The sequence below is a fragment of the Typopeltis vanoorti genome, chromosome 21 (assembly GCF_054136105.1).
Source record: "Typopeltis vanoorti isolate ZY-2024b chromosome 21, IOZ_Tvanoo_1.0, whole genome shotgun sequence".
Taxonomy (NCBI): domain Eukaryota; kingdom Metazoa; phylum Arthropoda; class Arachnida; order Uropygi; family Thelyphonidae; genus Typopeltis; species Typopeltis vanoorti.
In genome coordinates this window covers 92,572,806-92,600,477 of record NC_143569.1, presented here as the reverse complement: position 1 = coordinate 92,600,477, position 27,672 = coordinate 92,572,806, and the positions used below count along the sequence as shown (strand labels likewise).

Below are 27,672 nucleotides of genomic sequence, written 5' to 3'. Positions count from 1 at the left end.
GAGTAATTATTATCGCTGACTTAAATTATACGAACACTATTATAAAAAAGAGACATGCGCTCGGATGTGGCATCAGGAGCCAAGGGATGTTATTCATAAGAATCAGAAGAAACTCATAAGAATGAAGGAGAATTTGAGTTATTGCAAGACAACTTTCTCAAGCAGCATGAGAAAGAAGCAATTCAAAGCGAAAGAGTCTTAGATAATGATCATGGCATCAGAGGAAGTTCAGTTAAGAATGTGACTTTTCCATTAATTGGTGGCATTAATCATGCTCTACCCACTTCTTTCAATCATGCTCTGAGAAGTAGCTAAGTATATAGATGTTCTGATTAGAATAGTTTATATGCTGGATTACAAAGCTGGAAATGTTCATTTCCCATGGCATCAGTCAATGAATGTGAAAGACATCAGCAGTACATGGGAAGCATTGAAAAGATGCTTAATAATGCAGTATCTGAATGTATCACTACAGTTAGAAGAACAAATGGGATGGGGGTGAAATAGATGTGCAACCTTATTAAGCAAGATATCCATAAGAAGAGGATTCTGTGGAAGGAATACTGTGAGAATGTAATCGTATGACGTGTGACCTACCCCTTAGTATCAAATATTACTTGTGACATACTGTATGGCATGTGACCTACCGTAGGAGAGGACACATCGTGAGAGGGGGATAGACTTGGGCTGTATATATATAAAGGCGAGCTACTCTAGGATCTACTCTAATGACAGTAAATGTCACATCGTGAGAGGAGATAGACTTCGCTGTGTATATATATATATATAAAGGCGAGCTACTCGAGGATCTACTCTAGGGATAGTAAATATCATGATGAGAAGCCGAGTATTTTACTCAGTCATCAGCAGTGAGGAAAGCGCAGTAATCTGGCTTCAAGAACAGGGCATTTTTCAAGATGAAGCTGCTACGCCTCAGTGTACAAGATTGGGATGAGGAGGAGAGACAAAGATGGTCATTCGAAAGAAGAGAAAGCGAGATGGGACCGTCACCAACTATCCTGGGTTCAAGTGCTAGAGGAAAGGGTGCCAATCAACACAATTGGTTCGTCACTTCAACAGCTTCTTCACTTACTTAGATAGCCACAGCTGAGCTCACAGCAACTTTTCTGTACGGAGTATTTTGGAGGTTACATTTCTGTGGTATAGCAACCTGTCTACTGCACAAGTGGAAGAACTTACTGGTCACTGCCACCAAGTGGTAGTAGACTGGTTTAACCTCTGCCGTGATGTCCACTTTTGACTTTGAGAGAAGAGAGACAAAATGGGAGGACCTGGCACAGTTATTCAGATGGATGAAACTCTACTGCGAGGAAAGCAAAAAGGCAATCAAGGGAGATTGCTTCTTGGGGACCGTGAAACTGTACGTGGAAGATGTTGGCAGTTACAAGAAAGCTCTCCTTCAGGAAGTGCCTCCTGGACGGAGAAATTATGGGATGGATGGGTTTTTTTGGCTGGTCCAGAAACATTCTGATCGGATTGTCGAGCGTCGATTCTTTGTGGTAGAGCATCAAGATAGACTCTTCACTCCATTATCACGGTAGAGGTTGCACTTGAAACTACCCTCCATTCTGATGAATGGTTGACATACAGAGGCTTAGCAACTCATGGCTATGTACACCAAACTGTAAACCATAGTGAGAACTTCGTTGACCCAATAACTGGAGCACACACCCAGCTAATCGAAAGGCTGTGGAGAGATCTGAAACTGAAGATGTTGGGAAAAATGCATGGGACAACCCCTGACCTTCTGCCAAGGTATCTCATTGAAACTTGGTGGTGCGGACTTAACCCAACAAACAGATTTGAAGCATTCATTCGAGACATCAAGGCTACATTCGGCAACAATATACTAATTACTTTTAATTAGTATATTCGTTGATATATAAATTATACATACTTGATACTAAGCGGTAGGTCATACCTCATACGATTACCATGAGAATAAGGTTAGGAGGAGTTATGAAATATATGAAGCACAGGCTAGAAAAGTTACAAGTATTATATGGAAACTTAAGTTGAAGTATGAAAAGAAATTGGCTGTGCAGACTAAAGACAAGCCAAAAGGAAATATATCATTATACTGCAAGTAAAAGAAATATTGAATGTGAAAGAATAATTTCTGAATGTAAACAGTACTCGTGTCAGAAGCAGATGAAATTGCTGAAATAATGAGTGCTCAATACCACTACAAGATACTGTATTTACTTGAATATAACTCGCACTTTTTTCCCCAAAATTAAAGTAAAAAAATTATGGTGCAAGATATACAGGGATTTTCTAAAACTGAAGTTTTTCAGGAAAAAACTAAATTGATGTTTATAATTAAATCCTCAGTTTTCATTATAATTTATAATTGCACATATTTATAAAATGAATGTATTTACATTTTAATTATCAAAGTTATTTATGTGATCAGCCACTCACTTTCATCACACGATATATTTAAATCTTCAGAGAGAATGCTTCTGTAATTAACTTAAAACACAGTTTCATTCTTGGCTGTCCTTTTAGCATTTTGGAATCATAAAATCTTTGAGTTTAAAACCAGCACTGTAACTTGAATGTTTCTCCATATTTCAAGCAAAACTTACAAGTAATTTACAAGACTTGAGATATGTAATGAACAATCTTTCACGAATGACTAACGAGAAGTGAAAGCAGAAAGCGAAACGGATAGCAATGGTAGGCTGGTAGAGATAGAGAAGCCATGAAGACAAGAACATAATTGGTGTGGTATTAACAAAAGATCGCACAACTCAATGACAAAGGCAAACGGACAATTGTTGAGTTGAATGCTGATTCTCTTCAACCAAATTCCAAAATAATCTGAAACTGCCATAACAACATTCACTGTATATTTCTTAGTTTTAACATGGTGTTTCGCCTGTTTATCATTCCGACGGGACTTCTCGTTACCATTTGAGTACCGCTTCGGTGTCGCAGGGCAGACTCAAATGACACAAAGTTTCAACCCTTTGGTTGAATTTTATTGATTCCTGTTTGCGTGCTGCTTCCAGGTCAGGCTGGCAGGTGGACTCTCTCTCTCACACACACACACACACACACACACACACACACACACACACACACACACACACACACACACACACACACACACACACAATATGCATGTTAATTTCAATTCGCCAGTAGAATTTTATTTGAAGTTTGCCTTTGTAATCTGTCTTAATGACAGTTTACATTCCACCCCCTTTAACATCAAAAATTTCAAATGCAATCAAACAAACACTTATTTCATGAAATAAGTTTGTCTGAAAATTTGGACAAATGTTTGGACAACAGTTTTTAGTTAGATACTGTGTTTGGCAGTACAACATATGGTTTTGCTTGAGTCTATACAGCATAGAGTGTCTGTGGGAGGGGACATGTGATTCATTAGTTGGTGCCATTTTTATCCCAGTTGTCTCTAATTAGGCTATTTGTTGACAAATATATTACACAGACTGCAAATGTCCTTGTACCTAATTCAGTGACACAATAAAACTACTTGTTTTTCTTGGTTTTGCAGTATAGTGGCTGTTGGGGGAGGGCGTGTTATTTACCACAGCGAGTGAGTTACTATCGCACCGACATGAATGTGTTTAAACTTTTTTGTGTGTGCGAGGTATATGCAAACTTTTTAATTTCTTTTTTCATAAACTAAAATCAGGGGTGCGAGTTATACTTTAGTAAATATGGCAGATGTCAATGCTATCCATCCATATTGCTGAAGAATATATGCTAAAGAAAGGTTCGATAAACTGGCTAGGCCCTGAACATGCTTGTATAATGTATAATATATATATATATATATAGAATTCTGATGACCCAAAAGGGGTCCCCCGGTGCCTACAGCCTACAGTAGGTAATCTACTAACGGGGTGCACCACATGAGGATGGACTGGTGATTTAGGACTTAGCCAACCAAATTGTACTCTCTATTGGCTTAAACCAAAATGCATATGATGATACAGCACACAATGAGATTTAATGCTGGCTGGGGCATTGCCTTGTTAAAGAAGAACCCTGCTGTTTTCATCAAAGAACCAGGGCAAACAGTGAAAAGTCAGTTACTGGAACAAGCTCCAACTCAACATCTAGAAGAAGAAGAATAAACCCAATGTCAGAAGAACTGAAGAAAGGAATCATCAATATAAGGAGTATTAATGGAAATTAAATCAAATTTGCAGAAGTGAAAAAAGTGCCATGTGGACAAAATTAGCATTACTGAGACAAAGAAGACAAAAACAGGTGCGACCTTACTAAATAATAATACTTTCCTTGATCATTATTGTCTGAATATAATATCTGAAGATATTATATTCAGACAATAATGATCAAGGAAAGAAAGGAGTAGCAATAGCATTCAACACCAAACATGAAAATAAACTTGTTGATTAGAAGGCAGTTTCAGGTAGTAATGTGGACACACTTCAAAATAGGGAAATGGACAATGAAACCTCTTTGTGCCTATGGTCCTTGTCAGAGATCTAAACAGCAGGGTAGGAAATGAATCCCACCAGGCATACAGGAATGTTCTGGGAAAGTTTGGAGAAAAGGGCAAAGCTAATAATAATGGTAAGTATTTGCAGGATTTCACAGAATAGTCATTACTAACACCATGTTCCAACATAAATATGTACACAAGTTCATGTGGAGAGAAGACACAAAAAAATAAGAAAGCTTCATTGATTATGTCATTGCCTTGATTTACTATTACTTTATCTAATTTTGCATTATCACCAAACAACTGAATATTTCCTTTCAGACTATTTCCTATATCATTTATGTACAGATTAAACAGTAGTGATTCTGGCGCTGAACCTTGTGGCACATCACTAACAAATTGATGGTTTGTTATTAGACAATGATAGATAAAAAAGAGGAGATAACAAACATTAGGATTTTTTTTTAAATTAAAGATAGCAAGAAATTATATAATTAGTTTAATTCTTTAACCAAGTGTAAGCAAACAAAGTGTGCCTGAAGTATTTTCAGGACTGGGGCAACTTGTATGAGTGGAATGAATGACAGAGGCAGTGGCGAATGTTGTGTGGGTGAATGAATTTGGGGAAGAGGGGGTTGTATAGGTCTCCTGCACAAGGAGGTTCATATGTAATAATAACATACATTAATATGTACTCTAGATATATAATTTATGTAATACATAAATGCAACAAATACTGTTACGCTTACCATGTTTGGCAAGCATTATTATTATTATTACTGTATAGGCACCTCCATGGAGTCCAAAGACTTAACACAGGAGACCCAAATTACCCATACAATCTATCATACCTCTCCTTGAACTCATTAATAAACAAGTGCTAACAAGCGACTCTGGCAACCCATTTCATTCATTCACTGCTCTCCAAGTGAAAAATGTATTCCTCACAACCCTATTAACCACACTTTTACTCAATTTCCAGAGATATTGTTCTGTCCCCTCTAGCTAAGAGCTGAAATATTTCCTCTGCATTAATCCAATAAAACCCTTTAACTTAAATGTTTATCATATCTCTTCTTTTTTGTATAGCAACAAACTTCTGCAGTCTACAAACCCTCAATCTATCCTCACAGGGAATATTCCACAGATCCCTCACCATCTTGGTTGCTTGTTGCTGAGATAGTGAGGGAGGGAGGGAGAGAGAGATAGTCTCTCTCCTTTCCCTGGCTTCATCTAAATCCTGGAGTAATGTTATCTATTTATGCTATTTATTTATAATAGTCTATTTAATAATCCTGTAATTATTTATCCCAAAATGCATAACTTTACATTTCTCCACATTAAACTGACACCCATTATCTTTTGCCCAGCCTATCTAAATCACACTGTCTTAATTCACTATTACTCTACCTAATTTTGCATCATCAACAAACAACTGAATATTTCCTTTCAGGATATTTCCTATATCATTTATGTACAAATTAAACTGAACCTTGCAGCACACCATTAGTCACCAGCTTTCACCTGAATTCTCTCCACTGTATACCAGTTTTTGATATCTGTCCAGCAGCCACCCTCTTATCTACATAACCAGCGTCATATCTATCCCCATTTGTCTAGCAGAGTTCTATGTGGTACTCTGTCAAATGCCTTTGCAAAATCCAGTAGAATCATTGTGTAGCCATTGCATTTATCCATCTTTTCATTTATCATCTGCTACTCTATTATAAAAAGTTAGTAAATTACTAAGGCATAACTGACCGTTCACAAAGCCATGTTGCTCCTCATACAATATCATATTCTTATCCATCCACTGTTTAATTCTCTTTTTGACTAATTTTTCCAGTACTTTTATCACCATGTCCGAGATACTGATTAGGCCATAATTTGCTACTGCAGTTTTAGAACCTCCCTTATGCAAGGGAATTATTTTGCCTTCTTTCCACTCCCTTGGAGCTCTATCAGAGCTGAGACTTAAATTAAAGCGCCTCGTCAGAGACATTGCCAGTTCCCTTGCATATTCCTGCAAAACCACTTTTTGCAGTGGTTTTGATATTATACACAAGCTGATATTATTATTATTAAGAGAGACCTCCAGGGAGCAGGGACTCATCGGGGGAGGTCACATACTACACGCACCAGCTATATTTATTCCTGAATTCATTCACACTGCTTTGCACTCACAACATCCAATGGCAATCCACTCCAATCATGCACCACCCTATGAGAGAAAAATCTAACCCTCACCCCCTTAGCAGCATTCATTCTCTCCAAGGATATCCTCTTGTCTTTCCCTACCCTCCACAAATTAAAAAATTCCACCAACAGAAGTTTCTAAGTCTATCACCCCTCTTTCTCCTGTTTGCTAATGTCTGCAGTATACAAATTCTCAATCTGTCTTCATAACCAGTATTCCACAATCCTGATATCATTTTTAACAGTCTCATTTGCATTCTCTCTCCACTATATCAGAATCACAACAGAAACCAGGAGACCAAACCTGCACACAATAGTCCAAGTGAGGTCTTATCAGGACAAGGCATTGTAAAGAGGCAAAATGGCATCCTTATCTTTACATGTGAACGTTCATTTCGGCATTGTGATTATCTTTTGAGTTGCATTTGCAATCTTTGCCACATGGCCCCTGAACTTCAACTTCCTATCTATTAACACTCCAAGATCCCTAGCCTCATCAGTTTCTTCTAGCCTAATCCCACCAATATAATCTGACATTGAACTGATATTCATTTTCCTATGCCCACAATTCCAGCCTGTTCAAATCATTCTGCAAGAATATCAGCGCATTCCTAATTACCCTATTGCATCATCAGCAAATAGCTGTATGTCACTTGTCAAATCTTTCCCAATATCATTAATGTACAGACTGAATAACAGTGGACCAAGCACTAATCCTTGTTTTTCACCACTGGTTACCTTAAATCTTGCAAACTCACATCCCCACTATACCACTTTTGATATCTGTCAGTCAGCCATCCTCTTATCCACACTAATATTCTATAACCCAAACCCATATTCTCCAATTTATGCAACAGTCTACCAAGCTGTATCCTGTCAAAAGCCTTAGCAAAATCCAAAAGTATCATAATGTATCTTCCCTGTTCTGAGACTCATATTAAACAGCCTGGTCAAAGGAATAGCCAGTTCAGCTGAACATTCTTTTAGAACATGCTGATATCCCATCAGGTCCTATTGGTGAATTCTTATTCAGTTTGTGCAACAGCTCTAATACCTTGTCCTCATACAACTGAGTTTCTTCATTCAGTGAAGCGGTAGCAATGAGCTGAATGTTGTGTACACCAGGTTGATAGCTTTTAACAAAATAGGTGCTCATTAGTTGAACAACCTCTTCCGCATCTATTACACGAAATCTGCATTTAGAAAAGTTATTCTTTCATATTCATTCTTTCTTTTACTTGCAGTATATTGATAGAATGCTTGTGGGTTGTTTTTTTAGCAAGCACAGGCAGTTTTTTTCATACTCAGACTTTGCTTTCTGTACAACAGTTGTGACTCTTCTGGCCTGCTGCTTATAATTTTCATAATACACATCTTTATGCACTTGGTATTTCTTTCACATCATCCTTTCTTACGAATCTTTTGCTTAATAAGATTTCACATCCATTTGACTCCTACCATATTTATTTTTCGAACTCTCTGGACACATTCCGATATCACATCATTTAAGTATTTTTTAAATTCTTCCCATGCACTGTTGATTTTCTTCCCATCCAGCAAAACCGATCCCATTCCACTGAACTCTATATACTTCTCAGTTGGTCATAATTTCCTACTTTGTAGTTCAGCATGTAACCTCTTCTGAATGGAACATTCATAAACTTAGTCACTTCCCAAGTGAGTATTGTATGATCACTATCACCACCCAGAGGCAGAATAGTTATGTCTTTAACAGAAACCATCTGACACTATAATGAAATCTAATGCTTTTTGACCTCAAGTTCCTTCTGTCACATGCTGCTTGAAGAACTTGTCCGCAACAGCTCAATAAATTAATTTTCATTCTCTGCATGAGATTCTATTCATATTCGGATAATGCCAACTATCCGTAATTGGCATAATCCCAATCAATATTTGGATAATGAAAGTCTCCCATTATAATTACTCTTTTCTGCGTTAATCTTTTCTATTTGGTGATGCATTTCTTCATCACTAGTAACACTTTCCACCAGGTCTATAACAATATCCCACTATGTAATTGATCTTGTTAGATTCCACCTCACACAAGATGGCTTGAAACTCATTGCCACATGAAATACTGTTAGTAGTAGTACAATCAGTCTCAAGTATAACTGGATTCAAGTCATCTGATATCATTAGCGGCATGCACCCACCTCTCCTATCCTTTCTATCCTTCCTAAAAATACTGTACCCATTACACTCAATACCAGTTAGTATATCAGATTCTGATAGCCAGGTGTCACTGAAGCTTACAATCTGAGGTCCCAACAAAGTGAATCAAGGCAACAAACTCTACCCCTTTGTTTCTGATACTCCTAGCATTCCTAACATAATAATCTACCTGCATGTTCTTTTGTATACTCTTGTCAGAAGTCTGCATGACACAGTTGGACAACTTACAGATCTCTGTTCTTCTCTATATCCCATCTAATTCCACAGTTAGTGGAATCAGTGCTTGGGAAATTGTGAAAGAATATTTGTTAGCAGCAATGGTAAGCTGTATTCTACGAGTGAAGAAGAGGACACAATCTGGAGTAAAGTGGATGACAAACAATATTAAGCATGAGCTACATGTGAAAGAGAGGCTATGGAAGAGATAAAAGGAGACAGGTGAAGAGAAGATGCATGAAGAATATAAGACATAGGCCAGAAGAGTGACTAGTATGGTAAGGAAGGCGAAAATGGAATATGAGAAAAGATTGGCCCTTTAATCCAAGAAAAATCCTAGGGTATTTTTTTTTTTATCTACGTGGCCAGTAGGAGGAGAAATGACTGTGGAAGAATGACATTGTGGGATAAAAATCGGAATAGAGTGACTGATGCAGAGGGCATAGTGGAATTGTTCAATGAACACTTTATTGGAGTATTTCATCCTGGAGGAGTCAATTTGAATACTAGAGGGATAGAGCAGGTTCGAGGTTTAGAGGTGCAGGAGGAGAGTGTGTTCCACATACTGAGTACTCTGGATGTTAGTAAAGCTGTGGGACTGGATGGTATTTCACCACGAGTTTTGAGAGAATGTGCTAAGGAACTGACAGTGCGCTTGATCTGGCTTTTCAATAAAAGTCTGGCTGCGGGAAAGGTGCCCATGGAATGGAAGGAAGGTAAGATAGTGCCATTGCATAAGGGCGGTAGCAAACTGGAAGTGTCTAATTATAGACCAGTTTGTGTGTCATCAGTAGTTAGTAAGATCTTGGAGAAAGTAGTGAGGGACCATATACAGCATTGGGCAGATGAGGGTAATGTTATCAGTGAGAGTCAACATGGATTTGTGAAGGGGCGCTCTTGTTTTAGCAATATGCTAGCTTTTTTATAATAAAGTTACAAGAGCAGTAGATGAGGGAAAGTCATATACTGCCATTTTCCTAGACTTAGCAAAGGCATTTGACAGGGTGCCACATTTAAAGCTGATGTTCGAGTTGCAGCAGATGGGTTTGGATGTCAGGTTGGTCAACTGGATTCAGGATTGGCTGTCCAATAGGTATCAGAGAGTTGTGTATGGTGGAGTAATATCAAAGAGACAGAAGGTTACAAATGGGGTTCCACAGGGCTCACTGCTGGGACCTATATTGTTTAACCTTTATATCAATGACATTGTCCATGGATTGAAAGGGGATATTCGGTTGTTTGCGAATGATGCAAAGCAGGGAAGGATTATTAGTAATAGTAACAGATGCGGCAGCCCTGCAAGAGGATTTGAATAAACTGGATAGATGGGCAAATGAATGGGGGTGTCAGTTTAATGCAGCAAAATGTAAGGTCTTGAGGTTTCGGACACATCGATGGGACACTGCATACTCTATGGGAGGAGTTAAACTGGAGGAAGTAGGAGAGACAAGAGATCTGGGGGTGATGACTGATAGAAGATGCCTGAATACAGCCATACCCCGAAGTTACGCGGTAGGTGGGACCTACAAAAAGCACGCAAGTCAAATTCGTGTAACTCGGGGTATAATTTTGCATGTAATTTATATATACAAACATTCAAAATATTAGTTAATTGGGACCAAAAGTTTACAAAAACACCTATTATTCTTTAAGAAATATAATCATAATTGTAGTTTTTCATACATAAAAAAAAGAAAGTTATTTCTATGTCGATCGTTTCATAAAATCTAATAGATTCGTCTGACGGCATGTCTTTTTCTTGTTACGCAAAATTTCTTCATAGCAAGCCAATGATTTTTTTTATTCCTTGCCTTGTGGCTACAATTCATTCCCCGTTAGAATCTATGTCATCCAAAATCTGTAAACCTTTCTTTTATGATTGTTCTTACTGTGGATTCGTGTAGACCAAACTTCTTTGCTGGCTCACAAATTTTCATTCCGCCTTCAAAATCCTTAATAATGTTCAGTTTTGTTTCCAAAGTCGATGTTTTTCTTTTCTTGCTAGCTATATCAGAATTGAACTTGCTTCTTTTGGACGACATTATTATTTTTTTATGTGATAAAATTTGTATCAAGAACATAACATTAAACAATTGCAAGGTTTGTAGACTATAAAAATCGTGTATGAATGGAGAACGTGCGAAACACGTCAGTGCTTCTTCGCAGCATGTGCGACACTGATGAATGTGGCCAGCACCGGGAAATATACCACTTGTGGTGAAGTGGAACAGGAATACATACATATAAGAAACCGTGTAACTCCAGATTCGCGTAAGTCGGGATATGACTGTAATAATAAAAAGTTGTATTCACACTGAGATTCTGCAATATCTCAAGAATATCCAATTCATCCATCTGTTCCCACATGAGTATCACATATGTCACAGCATTAACCTCACTTGTATGATATATCCCTGCAAAGTAGTCTCTCAGTAACTCAACTATTTTACCTGCTTCTGTCACTTTGTGACCATCAGCACTCATTAAGATTATTCTTCCACATTCATTCTTCCTCTTACTTGTCACACAGCAAATGACCTTTTTTTTAGGATTTCCTTTAGTCTACACAGCTAATTTCTTCTTACAAGGATCAGACAAGAGGGAATGACCAGTATGGTAAGGAAGGAAAAACATACTGGTCATTCCCTCTTGTCTGATCCTTGTACTGTTTATGAGTTTGCTGGTCACCTTTTTCCTTATATACCCGCCACATTTTCTTCTGAAGCTCATGCTTAATGATATTACTCATCCATCTAATTCCTTAACTCCTTACCTTAGACATACTATTGACAGAATATTTCTTGTTTTTTACAATTTCCCAAGTCAAGACAGCCACCTTAGTTACTGATAGATCTGATTCTATGACCAGGTCTAATACTCTTGTACCTCGAGTCCCCTCCATTACATGTTGCATCAAGTAATTATCTCTCAGCAGGTGTATAAATTCCATTTCTTTAACCTGTACTCATTTTACTAATTTGCCAAAACGCTTCCAGATCATGCTACATGATCAAGTTTCCAGATCAAGAATGCTACAGGTTTTGTCAAAACTATTATAAAACACTAAATAACCACTCTACCTTTACCTGAACACTTATCAAATATAGCTATGACATATGGGTGATGCCAACGAACAGCAATTCTGCCATTAATACATGATCTAATTTTTATATATATCAACCCCACACAGAAAAAGTTGCAAAATCCATAGCACATTAGTGCTGCATCGCATCGTCAAAACTGATGACTTACAATTACAGTGGTCAGTTAACCGCGTGGATAGGCTTATGTGTTCGTCACAAATGTTGAATTGGATTTAAACGGCATTGATGCGAACACAGATTGATAAGAAAATAACTATTTATTAACTTAAAAGCTAATATTTTGCTGGTATTATATCCAGCATCTTCAGAGCACACAAAGTTTGTAACAAATGCAAGACAACCATAATCTGGTGTAACAGTGGGGCAAGTATAAGTAATTGCAGCGTGCAACACAAGACTAAAGTCCTAATAAGGTGCCATCTAAGTTTTTAAAAAAAAAAAAAAAAAAAAAAAAAAAACAGTAGTCCAAAGTTTTGAAAAAATATAGTAGTCCAAATAGTAGTCTTTGGTCTTAGGATGACTGTCTCCCAAACCTTTGGTAAATTTATACAGCCATACTTGTTAAGGTTTGGAGTATGTTTTAAGGCTTCTGTTGATTCCAAGAACAACCTCTCTGTCGTGTAGAAAGTTATGTGCAGAACTTTTTTTTTCTCAATTGATCCTGTGTGCCAGGGTATCCAAAGCATGGTCTGCCAGACCTGACTTGCCATAGCGAAAGTGCCAGATATATTTTTTTGTGTTCACTGAGGTGGATGTCCACAGTTCTTCCTATCTGTCCGTAGTAGGCCTGATGACAAGAACAGGGCACTTCATAGACTCCTGGATGTGATAAAGGAGTGAATCTGTCCTTAGGTGAATGGATGAGAGTTGCCAATTTCATATAAGGTTTAAATATGGTGTGCAGCTGGTGTTTGTTAAGCACCCTAGATATCTTTTCAGATGGGCCTTTAATGTATGGGATGGTGAAGTTTTTTGTAGTCTTCTGTGGTAGATGGTGGGCGGATTTCTGGGTAGCATTTAGTATTTTATCTATCTAATGGGGATTATAGCCTATTACAAGAACAGATATATGCTACTCACTGAGAACTTTCAAAAATAAAGTCTTCCATCAGTGCACTACGTGATATATTATCTGACATTTTGAACCCAGAGCTATGGGATATCCTGGATAGAATCTCCGACTCCACAGCCAACAAAGAATTTGCTAAAGTTAAAAATCGGCACCAGAAGAAATTTGAAATTATCAGGAACGCAGTGCTACGCAGCGGCCGCAATTACATCAAGATGGTGTCATTGTGAACTTATCATCGTTAACCTTTAACCAAAGAAGCCACAAGTGCATTAAGTCTTGGACACAATTTTGCCGTTACTCGTAAAGAAGTTCCAAAAATCAAAATAATGGCTTCCATTGAACATGGAATATACAACCTGCCTCCAGCAACAGCCAATAATATTAGGTTAGATATGGCCAATATCCTAATCCATTCTAAGCCTCCCAAAAATAATATCTCACATAAAGAAATAATGGCTCTAAAAGAGTTATGCAATAATAACCAAATCAGACAAAGGAAACACAGAATATGAAAGCAAAATGCACGCACTTCTCCAAGAATGTGCCAAAAGAAGAGGTCTGGAGTGTGTTTGAAAAAAAAAGACAGTTCTATGCTAGAGATGGGCTGCATCTGAACATGGAAAGACATAAGCGATTGAAGAAGTTACTGTTTTCTGAACAAGTTGAAGTAATTGGGCAGGAAAACTAAGATTGAAAAGGTTGAGTGTAAGAGAGAGAAACTTTAGCAGTGATTGTATATTTATTGATCCTTATTCGCAGAATAAATTGCAGAAGAGAGGGGATAAAAATCAGCATGGGACTACTGAAATCAGTGACTTGTATATCAGTTCTAAAGCTGGTCCAAGAACTAGAGGGAATCTGCAATTTTTATATACCAATGCAAGAAGCATTTGAAATAAGAGAGAAGAATTTTTGGCATTAGTCAGTGCAATCTCACCAAAAGTTGTAGGCATTAGTGAAACTTGGCTGTCGGCAGATGTGGTCACTGGAATTGAATGTGATGGGTACAGTATTTACAGGGAGGATAGAGAAGATAGAACAGGGGGGAGGAGTACTGTTGATGATAGACATGTGAATGAGAGTTCATTTGAGGTGGTCTGGTGTGAAATAGTGACCAATGCAACCAAATATACAGTTGGATGCTGCTATAGGCCAGGGAAGGATATTGAATTCATGCATCAGCAAATTAGTGCAATGAGTGCAGGTATAGTGCTTATTATGGGGGATTTTAATTATGATATCAATTGGAAGGAGGAAATATCACGTAGCAAAAAGGAAATGGAGTTCATACATCTTCTACAAGATAATTACTTGAAATAGCACATAACTGAAGGGACACGTGGTGTGAGAGTGTTGGACCTGGTTCAGAGGACATATGCATAAGTAAGGTGTCCTCATTATCTCCAATTGGTGAAAGCGATCATGTGGTATTGACTTGGGAGGTTGCAAAATCTATGGATTTTTCTGTTAAGAAGGGGTATATATATGGAACTTCAGGTTAGGCAATTATAACAAGCTTCGGAGTGAGCTTGCAGCCATCCCATGGCAAAACATATTGCAAGGGAAAGATGTTAGCAGTGTCTGGGATAAAATCAGCAGGTATCTGAAAAAAGCAATATCAAATTGTGTCCCCATGGTCAGGAAGACAAACAAGGTAGGCGTTAGATGAGCAGTAGAATCAAGCTTGATCTGCAAAAAAAGAAAATGTTATGGAGAATGTACAAGGAGAAATGCGATCAGTACACCCATGAGCAGTACAAGGCTCAAGGTAGGAAGGTTACCAGCATAGTAAGTAAAGCTAAATCAGATTATGAGAAGACCTTAGCCAATGAGATCAAGGGTAACCCCAAAGAATTCTTCCGCTGTGTGGCAAGTAAAAGGAAGAATGACTTCGGAAGGATAACTTTAGTGGGTGCCGATGGTATTGTGGTGACAAAATCAGATGTAATAGTCGAGTTACTGAGTGATCACTTTTCAAAAGTCTATCAGCCAAGTGAGGATATCTCTGTACCTGTAGCAATAACTAATGTGAGAATTGAAGTTAAGAAATCAGAGGTATTTAATATAATGCAAAATTTAAATGCAAACACTGCTGTAGGTTTAAATGGAATATCAGCTTGGGTGTTGCATGATTGTGTAAAGGAATTATCAACCCCCTCTTACTAGGATATTTAACTTAAGTTTGAACTCTGGAGTGGAAGTTAGGCAAAGTGGTTCCTTTGCATAAAGGTGGCTTTAAAACTGCAATTACAGACCAATCACCATCTCAGGAGTAGTGGTAAAAGTATTGGAAAAGTTGGTTAAAGACAAATTCAAGAATGGGTGGATCAGGATATGATACTCTATAGAGGCCAACATGGTTTTGTTAAAGGTAGATTCTGCCTTAGCAATCTATTAACTTTTTATAATAGAATGACATCTGAGTTGGACAAAGGAACTGGCTACACAGTGGTACTTCTGGATTTTGCTAAGGCTTTTGACAGGATACTCCATGGAACACTGTTACGCAAATTGGAGCAGATGGGAATGGATACTAAATATTGGTGATATGGATAGCAGAACGGCTCAGGGAGAGATACCAGAAGGTGGTGTATGAAGGAGCCGAGTCCAGGATGAGGCAAGTGACCAGTGGTGTACTGTAATCATAGGGTGGTTTAATCCTGTCGGAACTGCGCCATTGTAAACGGGGGGGGGGGGTCTATTTTTTTTTCTTTCATATATCTCTTTATTATATACTTTATTTCTTTTTATTATATGTACTTTATTTTTCTCTCTATCCTATCTCATTTTTATGTCTCTATCTTATCTCTTTATATCTCCTTATGCTCAACTACCTTTCGCACTTGCCTTCTTATTCTTCGAACACCAGAAAATTTATTTCTTTAAAAGCTGCGCCACTGATGTTCGTTTTCTATTAACAAGAAGTGTAATATGCATCCAGTAGTTTTCTATTTACCCTCAGAATATCTCTAATTTAATTAGTATATCTGCAGTCGTGGTCTACTATCTATCCTTTACTATTCTTGATCTTGGGTTCACGCTAATAGGCTCTAATATTTTTTTCCGGAACAGTGCATCAAATAATTAAGAATCATGTGACACTTATTTAATATTTAAACAACAAAATTTAATTCACATAAGACAAATTTACACTGCATTTTCAGTAATAGAAAGAAAAAAACATCTCGTTTCAAATCTGCATAAATAAATTAGTTAAGTTGATGCATTTTACTCACACAATTCATATCACATATTTAACTAATTTTCTTAATATATCATAAATCATTTATACTGAGCAATGGTACTTATTGTTAACTCTTATTCATCAAACACAGACTATCTTTTACACACAATTGCTCCTTCCTTTCTATGTTGGGAATACTCTATAGGCAAGTTTCACAATCCAACAAACAGTTACACTATGACATATTTCAACTATAAATTCATGACAATTACTTTATAATCTTCAACTGTTAAATATGCCTATTTAGATCAGCCTCTGCTTTACAGTCCACTAATAAAAGTTCTCTTAAAAGCTCAAGAAAATTTAACAAACGGGTCAACTCACTTTATAGCTGCTACCCACTGTGCACTTGGCTTCGAACTGGACTTCTGTTCCTTTTTTTTTAATTCCGTGTCAGGTTTTTCTCTCCCTCTTTACACAGCCGATAGATTTACTGACGCTTTTGGGATGCTGTACTCGCCGCACTTCAGATGAAGATTATCAGCTTGTGGAATGTTTGCATGCGTGTTGGACCAACGGAGCAATTTCTTCCCTCTGATTAACAGCTCCCGACGAAGACTCGTCAATTCGTCATCAAATATCTGCTTTGCCTGGCGGATCAGCTCCTCGTCATCTTTCTTTTAGATCACTGGCATGATTTTTACTGAAGTCGCGTTCCCGATGATGCACATCTGACGGATAACTGCCGAAAACTTCTTGAAGAATGGCCGACGACCTCTGGATCACTGATGAAAATTTCTGGAACTGATGTTGCGATCTTTTCACCAATGCCTTTTATTCGGTCACTTGCGAATCCTTGCACGGAGATATGTGACCCCTGAACATTTCGGTAAAATTCTTTGATCCTTTTCTCAGATGACCCTTCCTTTGTTTTTCTCCAACACTCCCTAAATCCTATTCATTCAGGCAGAGGACATTCGTTTGAACCGTTTGTCGGTCCACCTAGCACTGACCTTGACGTTTCCATGTAGAACACACACAAAATTTGACGTCTTTACAAAGAGTTAAAAATATACTGTTTACTAGTGGCAAGGTATTGCCTTACTGCTACACTTCTAGAATATTCCCTTATTTGGCAGAGAGCATATACAATTCCCATTGGGATTATTTACATTTAAACAAACATCTATGTACAAGTTACAATTCTTACTGGGCTTGACCTTGGTAAAATTTATGTAAAAATATTTAGACTTTTTGGAGCTACATAAATATTTTTACAGTGCCTCAGGGCTCTGTGCTTGGGCCATTGTTGTTTAATTTGTATATAAATGATATAGGAAATGGCTTAAAAGGAGATATTCAGTTGTTTGCTGATGATGCAAAGTTGGGTAGCGCAATAAAAAATCAAGCTGATGTTGAAAGTTTGCAGGATGATTTCAATAAGTTGGTAGAATGGGCAAAAGGTAATGGATGCCAGTTCAATGTGGAAAAATGTAAAGTTATGCAGTTTGGGATTAAAAGATTACCAGCTGTGTACTACATTGATGGAACAGTACTCCAAGAGATTGATGAGGCTAGGGACTTAGGGGGTGTTGGTAGATAGGGAGATGAAGTTCAGGGGACACATTGCTAAGGTGTCCAAGATTGCACATAGGATTACTTGGTTGTTGAGGAACACACTGACATCCAGAGATAAAGAGGTTATTATTCCCCTTTATAAAGCATTGATACGTCCGCATTTGGATTACTGTGCTCAGGTCTGGTCACCTGGATACCTTGGAGATGAGGCTATGGAGAGAGTTCAGCGAAGAGTGACTAAGTTCGTGAATGATGTAAAAAATGCTTCCTACATTGATAGATTGAGAGCTTGTGGATTGCAAAGGTTGATTGATAGGAGGAGAAGAGGGGGATATGATAGAAACATTTAAATTACTGAAAGGTTTTTATAGCATTGATGCAGGGGAAATGTTTCAGCTGTGTGATAGTGATGGAAGAACAAGAGGTCATCCCTGGAAATTAAAGAAGAGTGTGGTGAATGAGTGGAATTCATTGCCTGACTTAGTTGCGAGCTCTTCATCTGTAAATGAATTCAAGAAGAGATATGACAGATATTGTTTTGCTAGTTTGGGTCTCCCGCGATGAGTCTGACTCCAAGGAGATACCCGTAATAATAATAATAACTGTAGTAATGCATACAACAGAATATGAAAGTAAAATGCACCCACTTCTCCAAGACCGGTCAACATATCAAATTATAAATCGAGATCCCACCAACTCACAAAAGAATAAGGTGTGCAAGTTATTGAACAAAGTCACTTCCTGGCAAAAAGAAACAGTCAACAAACTCAAACCCTTTCATGTTAAAACACCCAGAATATATGGAGCTCCAAAAATTCGCAAACAAGGTACACCTTTATGGCCTATTGTAGATAGTATAAACAGTCGTACATATAAACTAGCTAAACATTTAGCCAAACTACTAACCACTTACACAAACAATTCTCCCTCTTTTGTTAAAAATTCTATCCACCTAAAAAGTATTTTAGAAAACCACCTTAAATAGTTCAGACCTAATGGTGAGTTTTGATATCACCTCATTATTCACTAATGTACCATTGACTGAAACACTTAACTTACTAAATTCACAATTTCCCGATATATTTCAGCTACTTAAATTCACAATACAGGCAGGTTATTTTACATGGAAAGGGAAAATATACAAACAATTAGATGGGATAGCTATGGGATCCCCATTTTCTCCTCCCTTAGCCAACTTCTATATAGAACATCTGGAAAAGCTAGCTATCAACACAGCCACTCTCAAACCTAGTTTCTGGCTATGCTATGTTGATGATGTGTTTACTATTTGGCCACATGGCCAAGACACATTGAATACATTTTTAGAGCATCTAAATAGCCAGCACCCTAAAATCCATTTTACTATGGAACTAGAAGCCAATGACTGCCTGTCTGTCCTGGAAACACTGATCACGTCTTCCAGAAGGTTCCTTATCATTTTCGGTTTATAGAAAACCCACACATACAGAGAGATATTTACACAAACAATTACACCATAACCCTTCTCAACAATATGGTACCTTAAAAACACTAACCCATAGGGCTAGAGCAATCTGTTCCAATGACATTGCTCTCACTGCTGAACTTTCTCACCTGCATCACACCTTCCTAACCAATGGCTATAATCCCCATAAGATAGATAAAATACTAAATGCTACCCTCTATCTACCACAGAAGACTACAACAAAACTATCACCATCCCATACATTAAAGGCACACCTGAAAAGATATCTAGGGCGCTTAACAAACACAACTGCACACCATATTTAAACCTTATGTGAAATTGGCAACTCTCATCCATTCACCTAAGGACAGATTCACTCCTTTATCACATCCAGGAGTCTATGAAGTGCCCTGTTCTTGTCATCGAGCCTACTATGGACAGACAGGAAGAACTGTAAACATCCACCACAGTGAACACAAAAAATATATCCGGCACTTTCGCTATGGCAAGTCGGGTCTGGCAGACCATGCCTTGGATACCAGGCACACAGGATCAATTGGAAAAACAACAACAAAAGTACTGCACAGAAGCTTCTACAAGTCAGAGAGGTTGTTCCTGGAATCAACAGAAGCCTTAAAACATACTCCAAACCTTAACAAGTATGGCTGTATAAATCTACCAAAGATTTGGGAAACAGTCATCCTAAGACCAAATTAATATTTATTTATTTTTTACAACTTTGGACTAGTATTTTTCGAAACTTTCAAAGACTATTATTTGGACTACTATATTTTGTTCAAAACTTTCGACTAGTTTTTTTTTTTTAAAAAAACTTTGATGGTGCTGTATTAGGACTTTAGTCTTGTATTGCACCATGCAATTACTTATACTAGCCCCACTGTTACACAGGATTGTGGTTGTCTCGCATTTGTAACAAACTTTGTGTGCTCTGAAGATGCTGGATATAATAACAGTGAAATATTAGCTTTTAAGTTAATAAATAGTTATTTTCTTATCAATCTGTGCTCGCATCAATACAATGGATCATATTTATACAAAGTTGCAACTACAGAAGCCTCCATTCAAAGATTCTCCTTTCCCTATCCCCTTCTTTGGGCAATATCAATGTAGAATAAATCTCAGAGGAAACTTCAGTCCATTTTTCCCCTCTACTTATCAACTTGAAAAGAAATCCTATCTACTACAATCCTTTAGACTTTACAAAATTTTTAATTTTGTAAAGTCAAAAATCCATTTATACATCTTTGTATATGAACCTTTTTGCAATCAGTAAGTCAATTCAAGTTTGTCAATTATGTTGTCCACCAGGTCTATGGCAGTAATCTAAAAATCATATAGAAGTGCATTTTAATTACTCAATTGGAAAACTTAAGGGTTGTCCAAATTAAATCAAAATTGCAAATGCCAAAAATCTGTCCAAAGCAGGGTAGCCTAACTATCTATTAATATATATTAGTCAGTCCCAAAGCACCTATACTCCTAGATGATAAGAAAGAAAATAAAGTTTAAATTATATGATGTTCATCATATAAATAATTCATCACATCAGAACTCAAACATCAACTTCAAGTGTGGATACCATTGTTCTCTGCACACATGATACATACCAGGTCTGATGATCAATTTTTTTTTAAACATCTTTAAACATCGGTTCTCCATTGTTCTGTTGCTTCATATCTGTTTTGTAAAGATTTACTTAAAAATGTTAAAGGTCAGTATTGCCTTAGTAATTTATTAACTTTTTATAACAGAGTGGCAGCTGAGTTGGACAAGGGGAATGACTTCGAAGTTCTTTTCTTTTGGGAAAAGAAAAAGACAAAATAAGCAATATTTTATCATGTCACACTTGGAAAGGACTAATCCAAATATAATCTACATAGTAATCCGCTTCAAGAATACAGTTACCTAGAAAGTACATTTGTTTCTAGACTAGTTTTGTTTCTCAGGTGAATAAACATTCTCTGTTATTATTTGTAATCTTTCCCCACATTCAAATTCAAAGTAATCTTTCCCCATAAAGTGTCCATTAAGAAGTGAAGGTATCTAATATATTCAGTTAATAAAAACTAACTTTTCCAATTTGAAAAATATCATCCTGATTAGTAATATCAACTTCGTTACAAGTCCTAAGAATGAAATAATTTTGAAGGCTGTATTTATGTAATTTAAACAATTTGGGAATACTGCAGATCATACTTTTATTACAATATGAGAGAGGGTAGAGCGAGAGAGAGATTAACAAGATGTAATAAAATATTTTATAACTTAATGAAATTATTTTATTCAAAAAATTCTTTGTTATAGACAATCTTTACAGTCTTTATAGACAAATCAGCTTTGAGAACATACAATTTACAGACAAAAACTACTAGTGGTCAGCAGGCAGTAGATGGTGTTGGTGTAGTTCATGGAGATGGAGAGTTGTAGAGTAGGTTCCCTCCTTCAATGAGTTGAACTCCTTGGAGGTGTTATGTAATAATAATAATTAATTATAACTATTATTATTATAAAAATAATAAATCATTTAAGTTTTAATCTGAAATCCTTTTCTGGTTCATACAGTTAGTACTGGATAACATGTGATTCACTAAAATCCTGCCGATCCCTTATGTAATGTATACTATTCCAATAAAAACTCACTTATTCCAAGAGACTAAGTAGCTCTACTCATAGTTCAATCATCTCATATTTGTCATAATGAATCAATGGAATCATATAATTTTTACCAAATTATATGAAGGTGAAGAAGTAAAAATGTCTGAATACTACATCCAGCAAACACGTGAAATTATAATAAATAATTTAACAGAATCAGTAATCGCAGAATTGAAAACTGGGAAATCAGCTCAACTGATGGAATTTATAATGAAATGAAAAATGGAAGTAAAGAAATGACTAAGAACATAAGAAATTTAATTAAACGTCTTTGAAAAAATAGACATTCCCAACTAATGAAGAATGAATATCAATATCAATATCTGAACCTAAAATTATCAAGGAATAGATTTATTGTGCACTACTCAAAAAATGTGTAGAAAAAATATCAAAGAAGCACTGGAAACAAGACTAAATTATAATGATAAGTATTCCATGATGGAAGATCATGTACTGATGCGATATGTGTTATATAATGTAAATAACAGAAAAGCAGTAGAATAAAACAAAAATTCATGTTTCACTGACTTAGAGAAGGCTTTTAAATGGAATCAGATTATAGGATGCCCTGAAAGTATTAGCATCAAAAGGGAGATCATCATCATAACACTGATTATGGGTATAGACCATATTGGTCTGTTCCAGTCTCATTATCCATCCAATATCCTTTTTTGAGGTCTACCCTGCCTTCTCTTTCCAAAGAAAAAAAGAAAGATATCAAGAAAGATATTGCTGCATATCATCAAAATGATCAAACATATACAAAAAAAAAAAAAAAAAGGAAAAAAAAAAAAGGAAATGTATAATAAGATATCAGAAACAGAAAAACCCTATAAGGAAAGGAATCAAACTTTACAGTCAGTTTTAGAAACTTAAATGGAATAAAAATCAAAAAAGAAAATTTAAAGTTGGTTGGATATTCAGATAATGTAAATTATTTGCAAAAAAAAATAAAAAAATCTCTTCAGTACAATAGTTTTAACATGCAAATATCAACAGAGAAATCAAAAACTATTGAAAAAAGGAATTAAATTTAAATTACCAGGAATAACTGTGAACCATGAAAATATAACAACATAGGATGAAGTAAAAGAACAATCCTTGAAGGCTAATAAAATATCAGGATATTTAACTACATAGAAAAATAAAGATCTAACCAAAGAAACAAAAGTAGGAATATATAAATCAGAAGTCTAACCAATAATGATGTATGTATGTGAAACAAGAAAAGAAATTATCAAAATACATGATGAAATGAAAAACATTAAGAAATAGTTAATAAAACAAAATTTGATAGAATAAAAAATGAAAAGATTTATGAAGAATGTCAACTACAACCATAAACAAAGAGATAAAAAAAAAACATTGGAATGGAATCAACATGGTCATAGAAAGGACCCAAAAACAAACTAGTCTTAAACTAGCAAGAGACTCAAAACTAAATACAAAAAGACCAGCTGGTAGACCAAAAAAATGGACAGGCTGTTTGCAGTGAAACATTAGAAATGCAACACACTGAAGTTTAAAGCAAGAAGCAGTGATCATTATAGAGAAATTTAAAATCTTCCGTTTCTTATTTAACCATATGAATACATACGCCTTAAACCTCCAAATATAATAAGCTGCTTTCAGTTTCTAATGTTTCACTTGTAACTTAATATATTTAAGAAGTAAATGATAAAAAATTTTGCTTTTAAAAATATCCTCACTTATGAAATAAGATACCCCCTCCCTTTCAGTCTAAATAAATAATTATCTATATAAGTCAAATCCACATATGGATCTTAACTACTCAGGATATGAAGTGCTTCAAAATATAATCCTCATGACATATACTTGCAAATCAGTATATTAAACATATCAAAACTCATTACCACAAAAGTAGCAATGCAGATCAGATGGAAAAACTTGCATAAGTTATGAAAAGGAACTAAATGAAATGGTACTGGAATACATGAATTCGTGTAAGGAAAGCATTATGGTTTTCATAAAACAAAAATGAATAAAGTGCATCATATGTTAATTTCACTTGATTCTACTCTGCTGGGAAATTTATTCGCATCTCTATTGAAAATATGAATACATACAGATTTGTCTGTGTGTATAACTGAATATATATATATATATATATATATATATATATATATATATATACTAAGATAAGACTTGATTATTCAATTAATGCTTATTGATCATCACAGGGTTTATCTATTCCTACAGGTAATGTTTAAGTTTTCCATTATGCCACCTCATTTGACAAATGCAGACAGTGATGCATGCAATTTGAAATGTATCAATACTTAGGGATTATGCGAAGGATGTAAATGCGGAAGGACTTTAATTTTTAACACTGATGAAGCATATTTTAGCATATACAGCGTGACATGCAGTTTAAAATTTTCGGGAGGGAAAAAAAAAAGAAAAAGTAAAATACACCTAATCTCATACTTGAATACATTATCAAACTGGAAAAAAAATAAATAAAAATTAAATTAAATTAAATAAAAAAAAAGTTTCAAAACTGCCCAGCGAATTTGAAGTTACATATAATCTGATACCCAAATGGCTGTAGTTTTGCTTCCAATACACACACCGATTTTAATAAAACTCATAAAAATTGTCTTCGCAAACTACTTGATACGTGTGGATATTTTTTCCTTGAAGAAGCTGGAGTGATATTCTTGATTCAGGTACTCAATCATTTCCTTTTACTAATGCTGAAGATTTCGATATAGGCTTACTCCAAAGTATTCGAACCGCCTTCGCAAAATGATGGAGTTGAACATTATCATGAAATTCCCCAAGTAAATAATGTAAATTCAGCTCTTATCAACACCTTAAAATTATAATTTTAGTATTACTCACTGTGTGTATAAGTTCAGTGTTGTCAGGAAGAACAAGTGCATAAAAGCCTCAAAGGATTTCCTCTTAATGTGTTCACCATATCCGTCGCCATCATTCGAAAAGCAATCGTCACCCTCGGCCTTGGCTTTGATTGTAGACTACTTATGCGCCCTCTATTACCGTTCAGTATAAACAAAAAATTTAGTGCATTACATCATCTCAACGGTTTTGTATAGGAGAATACGGCCGAATGGATGCAATAATGTGTAACGTGAATGGCTTCAACACACATGACGTCATCCAGCAACAACCACAGGGTAAACAAAACAAATTTTTTCGGTATTTCAATAAGGTTTACATTGAAGTTTAGAAGCGCTGTTACAAGCGGTTGCATTAGACTTCTTTCCTCTTATAAATGTCATTCGAATTTTTAATACTAATTTTAAATTTTTTTTAAAATTTCAGGCCATTGTCTCAAAAAATACACATAGCAAATGTGATTTGACAATTCAGAGTTTGGATGTCTTGGTCTGTCAATAAAATACCTCCATGGTAATTATAAACAACTTGATTAATTCCCTATATTATAGAAATACAATAATATCGATAGTTATAGAAGTTCTCATATTTCAGCTTTAATAACGATTCCTTAAAGTCAAACATAGTTCAAAAAGCAGAATGAATGAGGCAATGTACAATTCAGTATTCAACGAATACACATAAAAAATCGCAGCCAAGATTCTGATCGTAAATTTCCGTAAGTTTACCCCCCCCCCCCTTACGATATGAACAAAATAGTACATACATTCATATTTTCTTCCGAACGGAGAGTTTAGAGTATACACACTTTTTATGAACAGAGGAAGAGTATGTACAAGGACAAATGTATTAGCATGCATAGTGTCAGGAGTGCTAGTGATCAGAATGTAGCTAGGTTTTTAAATTAAAGATACCAAGAAATTATATACTTGGTTTAACACTTTATCCAAGTGTAAGCAAACAGAGTTTGGGCCTGAAATATAATCAGGACAGAGCAACTCGTATATAAGCGCTCATGACTTCACATCACTTGCCTTAGTATCGCATAATGTAAAGCACATATCTTACGGGTATATATAATGCTATGCATTATTTTGGAAGGATCACTTGGATAAAGTGTTAAACCAAGCATATAATTTTTTGGTATCTTTAATTTATAGCATAACCAAGTGAAAAAAACTTCCAACAACTAGCTAGGTTTTTAGACTAACTACGCTCCTTTTACAGTGTCGCAATTTCGATAACTGGCAAATATCTTACCACAGATTATTATTATTATTATTATTATTATTATTATTATTATTATTATTATTATTATTATTATTATTATTATTATTTTGGTAACCTCCATGGAGTCACCAGATTCATCGTGGGAGGCCCGCTCAACCAGCAACATGTCTATAATTACGAGCTTTGAAGTGATTTACTGCCTGCATTCACAGTACATTCAGCTAGTGCATCCCACTCACTAACAACTCTTCACGTAAAAATTCTAATCCTTACACCCTTCTTCACTACATCTTTAAACAACTTTACAAATTGAAGGTCTCTGTCATATCTCTATTTCCTCATATCCACCAACCTCTGTAATCCGCATTCGCGAAACGCTCTTCATGACCAACACTCTTGATATCACTTTCGTTATTCGTCTTAAGAACTTCTCTAATATCTCCACTTCACAATAAAAACTTGATGACCATATCTGAACACAATATACCATATGTGGTCTGACAGTGCCTTATATAGAAGCACCACCACCATCTTATCCCTACACGTTAAAGTACTTTTTATCATAGCAGCAATAAAATGTGCAGTTTTGCAACATTTGCTCTCGGAACTTCAGTCCACTCTTGTCCACGCGGTTAGCCTAGTGGCTTTTCGCTTCGCAACCATATGCATGGGAAAGGCGTGTCCTGGGTTACGATTCCCGTCACCGCCAACGTGAGGAGCTTAAGGATCTTCCTCGACCATAGCCAAGTTAGCCGGTCTTGGGCGTGGACAGCAGGGTTTTTTCCCCCAGTTTATCTGGGGGTTTTCATCCCGAAAGCAGGCAAACCGGCCCCGTGAACACACAGGGATCTACAGCCATAAATACTTAACCCCCCCATGAGGGGGCTCAACTCGTCCCAATACGGATGGGGGAGAAAAGGGAGGAAACTCCATATGAATAAATAAATAAAGTCCACTCTTTACCATCACTCCAAGATCACGAATCTCATCCACTTCCTGAAGAACAGCTTCACCAATACAGTAAGTAGCATTATATTTCTGTATCCTAAAGTGTAATACTTTGCATTTATTAATATTAAAGCTGCAACACCACTCATTTGTCCAAGCTAAAAGTCTACTCAAATCTTCCTGTAGAGAATTAACATCAGCAACACTCCTGATAATTCTACCTAACTTTGCATCATCCACAAACATTTGAAGATCCTCAGTCAATCCACATGAAATACCATTAACAAATAAATTAAACAGTAGGGCTCAAGAACAAAACCCTGAGGTTTTGTTCTTGAGCCCTACTGGTCACTTTCCTTTTCTGAGACACGGCTCCATAATACACAACTTGCTAGTATCATTCAGAGAAAGCCAATTTCCAATCCAACATATAATCTACTTCTGTCCTCTGTCCATGCTTATACACCAATTCTGTCCATG

At 36.2% G+C, this 27,672-nt stretch overlaps 1 protein-coding gene across 1 annotated transcript in view; it reads right to left on the bottom strand.

The window, feature by feature from the left end:
* LOC150095112 (protein phosphatase 1A-like) overlaps positions 1-25,125 on the bottom strand; it is a 194,716-nt gene extending 169,591 nt beyond the window's left edge. Inside the window, exon 1 of the mRNA XM_090410848.1 lies at positions 24,997-25,125. The gene's annotated coding sequence lies outside the window, so the exon portion shown is untranslated. The remainder of the gene's footprint in view (positions 1-24,996) is intronic.
* Positions 25,126-27,672: the final 2,547 nt, after the last annotated feature.